This window comes from Ascaphus truei, unplaced genomic scaffold (assembly GCF_040206685.1).
Source record: "Ascaphus truei isolate aAscTru1 unplaced genomic scaffold, aAscTru1.hap1 HAP1_SCAFFOLD_242, whole genome shotgun sequence".
NCBI lineage: Eukaryota > Metazoa > Chordata > Amphibia > Anura > Ascaphidae > Ascaphus > Ascaphus truei.
In genome coordinates, this window is record NW_027455345.1 from 88,632 (window position 1) to 101,024 (window position 12,393).

The 12,393-nt window shown below is 41.2% G+C and overlaps 9 non-coding genes and 22 pseudogenes across 9 annotated transcripts; all 31 read right to left on the bottom strand.

Annotated features, from left to right (window-relative positions):
- Window positions 1-80: 80 nt before the first annotated feature.
- Window positions 81-189, bottom strand: LOC142480567 (5S ribosomal RNA; annotated as a pseudogene).
- Window positions 190-474: 285 nt separating this feature from the next.
- Window positions 475-593, bottom strand: LOC142480201 (5S ribosomal RNA). The gene has a single exon (XR_012794856.1). It is a non-coding gene; the product is annotated as a 5S ribosomal RNA (ribosomal RNA).
- A 285-nt stretch (window positions 594-878) lies between these two features.
- On the bottom strand, window positions 879-997 carry LOC142480517 (5S ribosomal RNA; annotated as a pseudogene).
- A 285-nt stretch (window positions 998-1,282) lies between these two features.
- LOC142479766 (5S ribosomal RNA) lies at window positions 1,283-1,401 on the bottom strand. Its single transcript, XR_012794435.1, has one exon. It is a non-coding gene; the product is annotated as a 5S ribosomal RNA (ribosomal RNA).
- A 285-nt stretch (window positions 1,402-1,686) lies between these two features.
- LOC142480162 (5S ribosomal RNA) lies at window positions 1,687-1,805 on the bottom strand. The gene has a single exon (XR_012794819.1). It is a non-coding gene; the product is annotated as a 5S ribosomal RNA (ribosomal RNA).
- Window positions 1,806-2,090: 285 nt separating this feature from the next.
- On the bottom strand, window positions 2,091-2,199 carry LOC142480569 (5S ribosomal RNA; annotated as a pseudogene).
- A 286-nt stretch (window positions 2,200-2,485) lies between these two features.
- On the bottom strand, window positions 2,486-2,604 carry LOC142480560 (5S ribosomal RNA; annotated as a pseudogene).
- A 285-nt stretch (window positions 2,605-2,889) lies between these two features.
- On the bottom strand, window positions 2,890-3,008 carry LOC142480286 (5S ribosomal RNA). The gene has a single exon (XR_012794938.1). It is a non-coding gene; the product is annotated as a 5S ribosomal RNA (ribosomal RNA).
- Window positions 3,009-3,298: 290 nt separating this feature from the next.
- LOC142480561 (5S ribosomal RNA) lies at window positions 3,299-3,417 on the bottom strand (annotated as a pseudogene).
- Window positions 3,418-3,702: 285 nt separating this feature from the next.
- On the bottom strand, window positions 3,703-3,811 carry LOC142480570 (5S ribosomal RNA; annotated as a pseudogene).
- A 285-nt stretch (window positions 3,812-4,096) lies between these two features.
- On the bottom strand, window positions 4,097-4,215 carry LOC142480562 (5S ribosomal RNA; annotated as a pseudogene).
- A 285-nt stretch (window positions 4,216-4,500) lies between these two features.
- On the bottom strand, window positions 4,501-4,619 carry LOC142480378 (5S ribosomal RNA). Its single transcript, XR_012795026.1, has one exon. It is a non-coding gene; the product is annotated as a 5S ribosomal RNA (ribosomal RNA).
- Window positions 4,620-4,904: 285 nt separating this feature from the next.
- LOC142480575 (5S ribosomal RNA) lies at window positions 4,905-5,022 on the bottom strand (annotated as a pseudogene).
- Window positions 5,023-5,307: 285 nt separating this feature from the next.
- Window positions 5,308-5,416, bottom strand: LOC142480571 (5S ribosomal RNA; annotated as a pseudogene).
- Window positions 5,417-5,701: 285 nt separating this feature from the next.
- LOC142480563 (5S ribosomal RNA) lies at window positions 5,702-5,820 on the bottom strand (annotated as a pseudogene).
- A 285-nt stretch (window positions 5,821-6,105) lies between these two features.
- Window positions 6,106-6,224, bottom strand: LOC142480288 (5S ribosomal RNA). Its single transcript, XR_012794941.1, has one exon. It is a non-coding gene; the product is annotated as a 5S ribosomal RNA (ribosomal RNA).
- A 290-nt stretch (window positions 6,225-6,514) lies between these two features.
- Window positions 6,515-6,633, bottom strand: LOC142480578 (5S ribosomal RNA; annotated as a pseudogene).
- A 285-nt stretch (window positions 6,634-6,918) lies between these two features.
- On the bottom strand, window positions 6,919-7,027 carry LOC142480572 (5S ribosomal RNA; annotated as a pseudogene).
- Window positions 7,028-7,312: 285 nt separating this feature from the next.
- On the bottom strand, window positions 7,313-7,431 carry LOC142480564 (5S ribosomal RNA; annotated as a pseudogene).
- Window positions 7,432-7,716: 285 nt separating this feature from the next.
- On the bottom strand, window positions 7,717-7,835 carry LOC142480493 (5S ribosomal RNA). The gene has a single exon (XR_012795071.1). It is a non-coding gene; the product is annotated as a 5S ribosomal RNA (ribosomal RNA).
- Window positions 7,836-8,120: 285 nt separating this feature from the next.
- On the bottom strand, window positions 8,121-8,239 carry LOC142480758 (5S ribosomal RNA). The gene has a single exon (XR_012795249.1). It is a non-coding gene; the product is annotated as a 5S ribosomal RNA (ribosomal RNA).
- A 285-nt stretch (window positions 8,240-8,524) lies between these two features.
- Window positions 8,525-8,642, bottom strand: LOC142480576 (5S ribosomal RNA; annotated as a pseudogene).
- Window positions 8,643-8,927: 285 nt separating this feature from the next.
- LOC142480566 (5S ribosomal RNA) lies at window positions 8,928-9,046 on the bottom strand (annotated as a pseudogene).
- A 285-nt stretch (window positions 9,047-9,331) lies between these two features.
- Window positions 9,332-9,450, bottom strand: LOC142480549 (5S ribosomal RNA; annotated as a pseudogene).
- A 285-nt stretch (window positions 9,451-9,735) lies between these two features.
- LOC142480503 (5S ribosomal RNA) lies at window positions 9,736-9,854 on the bottom strand (annotated as a pseudogene).
- Window positions 9,855-10,139: 285 nt separating this feature from the next.
- LOC142480462 (5S ribosomal RNA) lies at window positions 10,140-10,259 on the bottom strand (annotated as a pseudogene).
- A 286-nt stretch (window positions 10,260-10,545) lies between these two features.
- Window positions 10,546-10,664, bottom strand: LOC142480550 (5S ribosomal RNA; annotated as a pseudogene).
- Window positions 10,665-10,949: 285 nt separating this feature from the next.
- Window positions 10,950-11,068, bottom strand: LOC142480504 (5S ribosomal RNA; annotated as a pseudogene).
- Window positions 11,069-11,353: 285 nt separating this feature from the next.
- On the bottom strand, window positions 11,354-11,473 carry LOC142480463 (5S ribosomal RNA; annotated as a pseudogene).
- Window positions 11,474-11,758: 285 nt separating this feature from the next.
- Window positions 11,759-11,882, bottom strand: LOC142480559 (5S ribosomal RNA; annotated as a pseudogene).
- A 285-nt stretch (window positions 11,883-12,167) lies between these two features.
- On the bottom strand, window positions 12,168-12,286 carry LOC142480387 (5S ribosomal RNA). Its single transcript, XR_012795035.1, has one exon. It is a non-coding gene; the product is annotated as a 5S ribosomal RNA (ribosomal RNA).
- Between the last annotated feature and the right edge of the window lie 107 nt (window positions 12,287-12,393).

Consider the following 12,393-nt stretch of genomic DNA (forward strand, 5'->3'; position numbering starts at 1 on the left):
AAAGTAGCAAGAAATGAAACATTTTCTTTTGCTGCGAGGAATGCCATGTATATTTTCATTAGGGAAGCGAAAAATAAAAACACCTACAGCACCTGGTATTCCCAGGCAGTCTCCCAACTCGGTACTAATCAAGCCTCACCCTGCTTAGCTTCCGAGATCGGGCACTTTCAAGGTAGTATGGCCGTAGGTGGAGATTGCTGTCTCATGATATCCTCTCATTCTTAAATTCATGAGCCTATATCTTGCTCCATGCATACACAGAGACTGAGAAAATGACAGGTGCACTCAAATGTACTATAGACGGAATTCTTGATGTCAGAATTCTATTTTGGAAGGTTGCATTGTGTTAAACTTTCTGAGGAAAAAACGATATATTTCTTTGCCACTGCGGGAAAAAGTAGCAAGAAATGAAACATTTTCTTTTGCTGCGAGGAATGCCATGTATATTTTCATTAGGGAAGCGAAAAATAAAAACACCTACAGCACCTGGTATTCCCAGGCAGTCTCCCAACCCGGTACTAATCAAGCCTCACCCTGCTTAGCTTCCGAGATCTGACGGGATCGGGCACTTTTAAGGTAGTATGGCCGTAGGTGGAGATTGCTGTCTCATGATATCCTCTCATTCTTAAATTCATGAGCCTATATCTTGCTCCATGCATACACAGAGACTGAGAAAATGACAGGTGCACTCAAATGTACTATAGACGGAATTCTTGATGTCAGAATTCTATTTTGGAAGGTTGCATTGTGTTAAACTTTCTGAGGAAAAAACGATATATTTCTTTGCCACTGCGGGAAAAAGTAGCAAGAAATGAAACATTTTCTTTTGCTGCGAGGAATGCCATGTATATTTTCATTAGGGAAGCGAAAAATAAAAACACCTACAGCACCTGGTATTCCCAGGCAGTCTCCCAACCCGGTACTAATCAAGCCTCACACTGCTTAGCTTCCGAGATCTGACAGGATCGGGCACTTTCAAGGTAGTAGGGCCGTAGGTGGAGATTGCTGTCTCATGATATCCTCTCATTCTTAAATTCATGAGCCTATATCTTGCTCCATGCATACACAGAGACTGAGAAAATGACAGGTGCACTCAAATGTACTATAGACGGAATTCTTGATGTCAGAATTCTATTTTGGAAGGTTGCATTGTGTTAAACTTTCTGAGGAAAAAACGATATATTTCTTTGCCACTGCGGGAAAAAGTAGCAAGAAATGAAACATTTTCTTTTGCTGCGAGGAATGCCATGTATATTTTCATTAGGGAAGCGAAAAATAAAAACACCTACAGCACCTGGTATTCCCAGGCAGTCTCCCAACCCAGTACTAATCAAGCCTCACCCTGCTTAGCTTCCGAGATCTGACGGGATCAGGCACTTTCAAGGTAGTATGGCCGTAGGTGGAGATTGCTGTCTCATGATATCCTCTCATTCTTAAATTCATGAGCCTATATCTTGCTCCATGCATACACAGAGACTGAGAAAATGACAGGTGCACTAAAATGTACTATAGACGGAATTCTTGATGTCAGAATTCTATTTTGGAATGTTGCATTGTGTTAAACTTTCTGAGGAAAAAACGATATATTTCTTTGCCACTGCGGGAAAAAGTAGCAAGAAATGAAACATTTTCTTTTGCTGCGAGGAATGCCATGTATATTTTCATTAGGGAAGCGAAAAATAAAAACACCTACAGCACCTGGTATTCCCAGGCAGTCTCCTAACCCGGTACTAATCAAGCCTCACCCTGCTTAGCTTCCGAGATCTGACAGGATCGGGCACTTTCAAGGTAGTATGGCCGTAGGTGGAGATTGCTGTCTCATGATATCCTCTCATTCTTAAATTCATGAGCCTATATCTTGCTCCATGCATACACAGAGACTGAGAAAATGACAGGTGCACTCAAATGTACTATAGACGGAATTCTTGATGTCAGAATTCTATTTTGGAAGGTTGCATTGTGTTAAACTTTCTGAGGAAAAAACGATATATTTCTTTGCCACTGCGGGAAAAAGTAGCAAGAAATGAAACATTTTCTTTTGCTGCGAGGAATGCCATGTATATTTTCATTAGGGAAGCGAAAAATAAAAACACCTACAGCACCTGGTATTCCCAGGCAGTCTCCCAACTCGGTACTAATCAAGCCTCACCCTGCTTAGCTTCCGAGATCGGGCACTTTCAAGGTAGTATGGCCGTAGGTGGAGATTGCTGTCTCATGATATCCTCTCATTCTTAAATTTATGAGCCTATATCTTGCTCCATGCATACACAGAGACTGAGAAAATGACAGGTGCACTCAAATGTACTATAGACGGAATTCTTGATGTCAGAATTCTATTTTGGAAGGTTGCATTGTGTTAAACTTTCTGAGGAAAAAACGATATATTTCTTTGCCACTGCGGGAAAAAAGTAGCAAGAAATGAAACATTTTCTTTTGCTGCGAGGAATGCCATGTATATTTTCATTAGGGAAGCGAAAAATAAAAACACCAAAAGCACATGGTATTCCCAGGCAGTCTCCCAACCCGGTACTAATCAAGCCTCACACTGCTTAGCTTCCGAGATCTGACAGGATCGGGCACTTTCAAGGTAGTATGGCCGTAGGTGGAGATTGCTGTCTCATGATATCCTCTCATTCTTAAATTCATGAGCCTATATCTTGCTCCATGCATACACAGAGACTGAGAAAATGACAGGTGCACTCAAATGTACTATAGACGGAATTCTTGATGTCAGAATTCTATTTTGGAAGGTTGCATTGTGTTAAACTTTCTGAGGAAAAAACGATATATTTCTTTGCCACTGCGGGAAAAAGTAGCAAGAAATGAAACATTTTCTTTTGCTGCGAGGAATGCCATGTATATTTTCATTAGGGAAGCGAAAAATAAAAACACCAACAGCACCTGGTATTCCCAGGGAGTCTCCCAACCCGGTACTAATCAAGCCTCACCCTGCTTAGCTTCCGAGATCTGACGGGATCGGGCACTTTCAAGATAGTATGGCCGTAGGTGGAGATTGCTGTCTCATCATATCCTCTCATTCTTAAATTTATGAGCCTATATCTTGCTCCATGCATACTGTACACAGAGACTGAGAAAATGACAGGTGCACTCAAATGTACTATAGACGGAATTCTTGATGTCAGAATTCTATTTTGGAAGGTTGCATTGTGTTAAACTTTCTGAGGAAAAAACGATATATTTCTTTGCCACTGCGGGAAAAAGTAGCAAGAAATGAAACATTTTCTTTTGCTGCGAGGAATGCCATGTATATTTTCATTAGGGAAGCGAAAAATAAAAACACCAAAAGCACATGGTATTCCCAGGCAGTCTCCCAACCCGGTACTAATCAAGCCTCACACTGCTTAGCTTCCGAGATCTGACAGGATCGGGCACTTTCAAGGTAGTATGGCCGTAGGTGGAGATTGCTGTCTCATGATATCCTCTCATTCTTAAATTCATGAGCCTATATCTTGCTCCATGCATACACAGAGACTGAGAAAATGACAGGTGCACTCAAATGTACTATAGACGGAATTCTTGATGTCAGAATTCTATTTTGGAAGGTTGCATTGTGTTAAACTTTCTGAGGAAAAAACGATATATTTCTTTGCCACTGCGGGAAAAAGTAGCAAGAAATGAAACATTTTCTTTTGCTGCGAGGAATGCCATGTATATTTTCATTAGGGAAGCGAAAAATAAAAACACCTACAGCACCTGGTATTCCCAGGCAGTCTCCCAACTCGGTACTAATCAAGCCTCACCCTGCTTAGCTTCCGAGATCGGGCACTTTCAAGGTAGTATGGCCGTAGGTGGAGATTGCTGTCTCATGATATCCTCTTATTCTTAAATTTATGAGCCTATATCTTGCTCCATGCATACACAGAGACTGAGAAAATGACAGGTGCACTCAAATGTACTATAGACGGAATTCTTGATGTCAGAATTCTATTTTGGAAGGTTGCATTGTGTTAAACTTTCTGAGGAAAAAACGATATATTTCTTTGCCACTGCGGGAAAAAGTAGCAAGAAATGAAACATTTTCTTTTGCTGCGAGGAATGCCATGTATATTTTCATTAGGGAAGCGAAAAATAAAAACACCAAAAGCACATGGTATTCCCAGGCAGTCTCCCAACCCGGTACTAATCAAGCCTCACACTGCTTAGCTTCCGAGATCTGACAGGATCGGGCACTTTCAAGGTAGTATGGCCGTAGGTGGAGATTGCTGTCTCATGATATCCTCTCATTCTTAAATTCATGAGCCTATATCTTGCTCCATGCATACACAGAGACTGAGAAAATGACAGGTGCACTCAAATGTACTATAGACGGAATTCTTGATGTCAGAATTCTATTTTGGAAGGTTGCATTGTGTTAAACTTTCTGAGGAAAAAACGATATATTTCTTTGCCACTGCGGGAAAAAGTAGCAAGAAATGAAACATTTTCTTTTGCTGCGAGGAATGCCATGTATATTTTCATTAGGGAAGCGAAAAATAAAAACACCTACAGCACCTGGTATTCCCAGGCAGTCTCCCAACCCGGTACTAATCAAGCCTCACCTTGCTTAGCTTCCGAGATCTGACGGGATCGGGCACTTTCAAGGTAGTATGGCCGTAGGTGGAGATTGCTGTCTCATGATATCCTCTCATTCTTAAATTCATGAGCCTATATCTTGCTCCATGCATACACAGAGACTGAGAAAATGACAGGTGCACTCAAATGTACTATAGACGGAATTCTTGATGTCAGAATTCTATTTTGGAAGGTTGCATTGTGTTAAACTTTCTGAGGAAAAAACGATATATTTCTTTGCCACTGCGGGAAAAAGTAGCAAGAAATGAAACATTTTCTTTTGCTGCGAGGAATGCCATGTATATTTTCATTAGGGAAGCGAAAAATAAAAACACCTACTGCACCTGGTATTCCCAGGCAGTCTCCCAACCCGGTACTAATCAAGCCTCACCCTGCTTAGCTTCCGAGATCTGACGGGATGGGCACTTTCAAGGTAGTATGGCCGTAGTTGGAGATTGCTGTCTCATGATATACTCTCATTCTTAAATTCATGAGCCTATATCTTGCTCCATGCATACACAGAGACTGAGAAAATGACAGGTGCACTCAAATGTACTATAGACGGAATTCTTGATGTCAGAATTCTATTTTGGAAGGTTGCATTGTGTTAAACTTTCTGAGGAAAAAACGATATATTTCTTTGCCACTGCGGGAAAAAGTAGCAAGAAATGAAACATTTTCTTTTGCTGCGAGGAATGCCATGTATATTTTCATTAGGGAAGCGAAAAATAAAAACACCTACAGCACCTGGTATTCCCAGGCAGTCTCCCAACTCGGTACTAATCAAGCCTCACCCTGCTTAGCTTCCGAGATCGGGCACTTTCAAGGTAGTATGGCCGTAGGTGGAGATTGCTGTCTCATGATATCCTCTCATTCTTAAATTTATGAGCCTATATCTTGCTCCATGCATACACAGAGACTGAGAAAATGACAGGTGCACTCAAATGTACTATAGACGGAATTCTTGATGTCAGAATTCTATTTTGGAAGGTTGCATTGTGTTAAACTTTCTGAGGAAAAAACGATATATTTCTTTGCCACTGCGGGAAAAAGTAGCAAGAAATGAAACATTTTCTTTTGCTGCGAGGAATGCCATGTATATTTTCATTAGGGAAGCGAAAAATAAAAACACCAAAAGCACATGGTATTCCCAGGCAGTCTCCCAACCCGGTACTAATCAAGCCTCACACTGCTTAGCTTCCGAGATCTGACAGGATCGGGCACTTTCAAGGTAGTATGGCCGTAGGTGGAGATTGCTGTCTCATGATATCCTCTCATTCTTAAATTCATGAGCCTATATCTTGCTCCATGCATACACAGAGACTGAGAAAATGACAGGTGCACTCAAATGTACTATAGACGGAATTCTTGATGTCAGAATTCTATTTTGGAAGGTTGCATTGTGTTAAACTTTCTGAGGAAAAAACGATATATTTCTTTGCCACTGCGGGAAAAAGTAGCAAGAAATGAAACATTTTCTTTTGCTGCGAGGAATGCCATGTATATTTTCATTAGGGAAGCGAAAAATAAAAACACCAACAGCACCTGGTATTCCCAGGGAGTCTCCCAACCCGGTACTAATCAAGCCTCACCCTGCTTAGCTTCCGAGATCTGACGGGATCGGGCACTTTCAAGATAGTATGGCCGTAGGTGGAGATTGCTGTCTCATCATATCCTCTCATTCTTAAATTTATGAGCCTATATCTTGCTCCATGCATACTGTACACAGAGACTGAGAAAATGACAGGTGCACTCAAATGTACTATAGACGGAATTCTTGATGTCAGAATTCTATTTTGGAAGGTTGCATTGTGTTAAACTTTCTGAGGAAAAAACGATATATTTCTTTGCCACTGCGGGAAAAAGTAGCAAGAAATGAAACATTTTCTTTTGCTGCGAGGAATGCCATGTATATTTTCATTAGGGAAGCGAAAAATAAAAACACCAAAAGCACATGGTATTCCCAGGCAGTCTCCAAACCCGGTACTAATCAAGCCTCACACTGCTTAGCTTCCGAGATCTGACAGGATCGGGCACTTTCAAGGTAGTATGGCCGTAGGTGGAGATTGCTGTCTCATGATATCCTCTCATTCTTAAATTCATGAGCCTATATCTTGCTCCATGCATACACAGAGACTGAGAAAATGACAGGTGCACTCAAATGTACTATAGACGGAATTCTTGATGTCAGAATTCTATTTTGGAAGGTTGCATTGTGTTAAACTTTCTGAGGAAAAAACGATATATTTCTTTGCCACTGCGGGAAAAAGTAGCAAGAAATGAAACATTTTCTTTTGCTGCGAGGAATGCCATGTATATTTTCATTAGGGAAGCGAAAAATAAAAACACCTACAGCACCTGGTATTCCCAGGCAGTCTCCCAACTCGGTACTAATCAAGCCTCACCCTGCTTAGCTTCCGAGATCGGGCACTTTCAAGGTAGTATGGCCGTAGGTGGAGATTGCTGTCTCATGATATCCTCTTATTCTTAAATTTATGAGCCTATATCTTGCTCCATGCATACACAGAGACTGAGAAAATGACAGGTGCACTCAAATGTACTATAGACGGAATTCTTGATGTCAGAATTCTATTTTGGAAGGTTGCATTGTGTTAAACTTTCTGAGGAAAAAACGATATATTTCTTTGCCACTGCGGGAAAAAGTAGCAAGAAATGAAACATTTTCTTTTGCTGCGAGGAATGCCATGTATATTTTCATTAGGGAAGCGAAAAATAAAAACACCAAAAGCACATGGTATTCCCAGGCAGTCTCCCAACCCGGTACTAATCAAGCCTCACACTGCTTAGCTTCCGAGATCTGACAGGATCGGGCACTTTCAAGGTAGTATGGCCGTAGGTGGAGATTGCTGTCTCATGATATCCTCTCATTCTTAAATTCATGAGCCTATATCTTGCTCCATGCATACACAGAGACTGAGAAAATGACAGGTGCACTCAAATGTACTATAGACGGAATTCTTGATGTCAGAATTCTATTTTGGAAGGTTGCATTGTGTTAAACTTTCTGAGGAAAAAACGATATATTTCTTTGCCACTGCGGGAAAAAGTAGCAAGAAATGAAACATTTTCTTTTGCTGCGAGGAATGCCATGTATATTTTCATTAGGGAAGCGAAAAATAAAAACACCTACAGCACCTGGTATTCCCAGGCAGTCTCCCAACCCGGTACTAATCAAGCCTCACCTTGCTTAGCTTCCGAGATCTGACGGGATCGGGCACTTTCAAGGTAGTATGGCCGTAGGTGGAGATTGCTGTCTCATGATATCCTCTCATTCTTAAATTCATGAGCCTATATCTTGCTCCATGCATACACAGAGACTGAGAAAATGACAGGTGCACTCAAATGTACTATAGACGGAATTCTTGATGTCAGAATTCTATTTTGGAAGGTTGCATTGTGTTAAACTTTCTGAGGAAAAAACGATATATTTCTTTGCCACTGCGGGAAAAAGTAGCAAGAAATGAAACATTTTCTTTTGCTGCGAGGAATGCCATGTATATTTTCATTAGGGAAGCGAAAAATAAAAACACCTACAGCACCTGGTATTCCCAGGCAGTCTCCCAACCCGGTACTAATCAAGCCTCACCCTGCTTAGCTTCCGAGATCTGACGGGATCGGGCACTTTCAAGGTAGTATGGCCGTAGGTGGAGATTGCTGTCTCATGATATCCTCTCATTCTTAAATTCATGAGCCTATATCTTGCTCCATGCATACACAGAGACTGAGAAAATGACAGGTGCACTCAAATGTACTATAGACGGAATTCTTGATGTCAGAATTCTATTTTGGAAGGTTGCATTGTGTTAAACTTTCTGAGGAAAAAACGATATATTTCTTTGCCACTGCGGGAAAAAGTAGCAAGAAATGAAACATTTTCTTTTGCTGCGAGGAATGCCATGTATATTTTCATTAGGGAAGCGAAAAATAAAAACACCTACTGCACCTGGTATTCCCAGGCAGTCTCCCAACCCGGTACTAATCAAGCCTCACCCTGCTTAGCTTCCGAGATCTGACGGGATGGGCACTTTCAAGGTAGTATGGCCGTAGTTGGAGATTGCTGTCTCATGATATACTCTCATTCTTAAATTCATGAGCCTATATCTTGCTCCATGCATACACAGAGACTGAGAAAATGACAGGTGCACTCAAATGTACTATAGACGGAATTCTTGATGTCAGAATTCTATTTTGGAAGGTTGCATTGTGTTAAACTTTCTGAGGAAAAAACGATATATTTCTTTGCCACTGCGGGAAAAAGTAGCAAGAAATGAAACATTTTCTTTTGCTGCGAGGAATGCCATGTATATTTTCATTAGGGAAGCGAAAAATAAAAACACCAAAAGCACCTGGTATTCCCAGGCAGTCTCCCAACCCTGTATTAATCAAACCTCACCCTGCTTAGCTTCCGAGATCTGACGGGATCGGGCACTTTCAAGGTAGTATGGCCGTAGGTGGAGATTGCTGTCTCATGATATCCTCTCATTCTTAAATTCATGAGCCTATATCTTGCTCCATGCATACACAGAGACTGAGAAAATGACAGGTGCACTCAAATGTACTATAGACGGAATTCTTGATGTCAGAATTCTATTTTGGAAGGTTGCATTGTGTTAAAATTTCTGAGGAAAAAACGATATATTTCTTTGCCACTGCGGGAAAAAGTAGCAAGAAATGAAACATTTTCTTTTGCTGCGAGGAATGCCATGTATATTTTCATTAGGGAAGCGAAAAATAAAAACACCAAAAGCACCTGGTATTCCCAGGCAGTCTCCCAACCCTGTACTAATCAAACCTCACCCTGCTTAGCTTCCGAGATCTGACGGGATCGGGCACTTTCAAGGTAGCATGGCCGTAGGTGGAGATTGCTGTCTCATGATATCCTCTCATTCTTAAATTCATGAGCCTATATCTTGCTCCATGCATACACAGAGACTGAGAAAATGACAGGTGCACTCAAATGTACTATAGACGGAATTCTTGATGTCAGAATTCTATTTTGGAAGGTTGCATTGTGTTAAACTTTCTGAGGAAAAAACGATATATTTCTTTGCCACTGCGGGAAAAAGTAGCAAGAAATGAAACATTTTCTTTTGCTGCGAGGAATGCCATGTATATTTTCATTAGGGAAGCGAAAAATAAAAACACCTACAGCACCTGGTATTCCCAGGCAGTCTCCCAAACCGGTACTAATCAAGCCTCACACTGCTTAGCTTCCGAGATCTGACAGGATCGGGCACTTTCAAGGTAGTATGGCCGTAGGTGGAGATTGCTGTCTCATGATATCCTCTCATTCTTAAATTCATGAGCCTATATCTTGCTCCATGCATACACAGAGATTGAGAAAATGACAGGTGCACTCAAATGTACTATAGACGGAATTCTTGATGTCAGAATTCTATTTTGGAAGGTTGCATTGTGTTAAACTTTCTGAGGAAAAAACGATATATTTCTTTGCCACTGCGGGAGAAAGTAGCAAGAAATGAAACATTTTCTTTTGCTGCGAGGAATGCCATGTATATTTTCATTAGGGAAGCGAAAAATAAAAACACCTACAGCACCTGGTATTCCCAGGCAGTCTCCCAACCCGGTACTAATCAAGCCTCAACCCTGCTTAGCCTCCGAGATCTGACGGGATCGGGCACTTTCAAGGTAGTATGACCGTAGGTTGAGATTGCTGTCTCATGATATCCTCTCATTCTTAAATTCATGAGCCTATATCTTGCTCCATGCATACACAGAGACTGAGAAAATGACAGGTGCACTCAATTGTACTATAGACGGAATTCTTGATGTCAGAATTCTATTTTGGAAGGTTGCATTGTGTTAAACTTTCTGAGGAAAAAACGATATATTTCTTTGCCACTGCGGGAAAAAAGTAGCAAGAAATGAAACATTTTCATTTGCTGCGAGGAATGCCATGTATATTTTCATTAGGGAAGCGAAAAATAAAAACACCAAAAGCACCTGGTATTCCCAGGCAGTCTCCCAACCCTGTACTAATCAAACCTCACCCTGCTTAGCTTCCGAGATCTGACGGGATCGGGCACTTTCAAGGTAGCATGGCCGTAGGTGGAGATTGCTGTCTCATGATATCCTCTCATTCTTAAATTCATGAGCCTATATCTTGCTCCATGCATACACAGAGACTGAGAAAATGACAGGTGCACTCAAATGTACTATAGACGGAATTCTTGATGTCAGAATTCTATTTTGGAAGGTTGCATTGTGTTAAACTTTCTGAGGAAAAAACGATATATTTCTTTGCCACTGCGGGAAAAAGTAGCAAGAAATGAAACATTTTCTTTTGCTGCGAGGAATGCCATGTATATTTTCATTAGGGAAGCGAAAAATAAAAACACCTACAGCACCTGGTATTCCCAGGCAGTCTCCCAAACCGGTACTAATCAAGCCTCACACTGCTTAGCTTCCGAGATCTGACAGGATCGGGCACTTTCAAGGTAGTATGGCCGTAGGTGGAGATTGCTGTCTCATGATATCCTCTCATTCTTAAATTCATGAGCCTATATCTTGCTCCATGCATACACAGAGATTGAGAAAATGACAGGTGCACTCAAATGTACTATAGACGGAATTCTTGATGTCAGAATTCTATTTTGGAAGGTTGCATTGTGTTAAACTTTCTGAGGAAAAAACGATATATTTCTTTGCCACTGCGGGAGAAAGTAGCAAGAAATGAAACATTTTCTTTTGCTGCGAGGAATGCCATGTATATTTTCATTAGGGAAGCGAAAAATAAAAACACCTACAGCACCTGGTATTCCCAGGCAGTCTCCCAACCCGGTACTAATCAAGCCTCAACCCTGCTTAGCCTCCGAGATCTGACGGGATCGGGCACTTTCAAGGTAGTATGACCGTAGGTTGAGATTGCTGTCTCATGATATCCTCTCATTCTTAAATTCATGAGCCTATATCTTGCTCCATGCATACACAGAGACTGAGAAAATGACAGGTGCACTCAATTGTACTATAGACGGAATTCTTGATGTCAGAATTCTATTTTGGAAGGTTGCATTGTGTTAAACTTTCTGAGGAAAAAACGATATATTTCTTTGCCACTGCGGGAAAAAGTAGCAAGAAATTAAACATTTTCTTTTGCTGCGAGGAATGCCATGTATATATTCATTAGGGAAGCGAAAAATAAAAACACCTACAGCACCTGGTATTCCCAGACAGTCTCCCAACCCTGTACTAATCAAGCCTCACCCTGCTTAGCTTCCGAGATCTGACAGGATCGGGCACTTTCAAGGTAGTACAGTATGGCCGTAGGTGGAGATTGCTGTCTCATGATATCCTCTCATTCTTAAATTCATGAGCCTATATCTTGCTCCATGCATACACAGAGACTGAGAAAATGACAGGTGCACTCAAATGTACTATAGACGGAATTCTTGATGTCAGAATTCTATTTTGGAAGGTTGCATTGTGTTAAACTTTCTGAGGAAAAAACGATATATTTCTTTGCCACTGCGGGAAAAAGTAGCAAGAAATGAAACATTTTCTTTTGCTGCGAGGAATGCCATGTATATTTTCATTAGGGAAGCGAAAAATAAAAACACCTACAGCACCTGGTATTCCCAGACAGTCTCCCAACCCTGTACTAATCAAGCCTCACCCTGCTTAGCTTCCGAGATCTGACGGGATCAGGCACTTTCAAGGTAGTATGGCCGTAGGTGGAGATTGCTGTCTCATGATATCCTCTCATTCTTAAATTCATGAGCCTATATCTTGCTCCATGCATACACAGAGACTGAGAAAATGACAGGTGCACTCAAATGTACT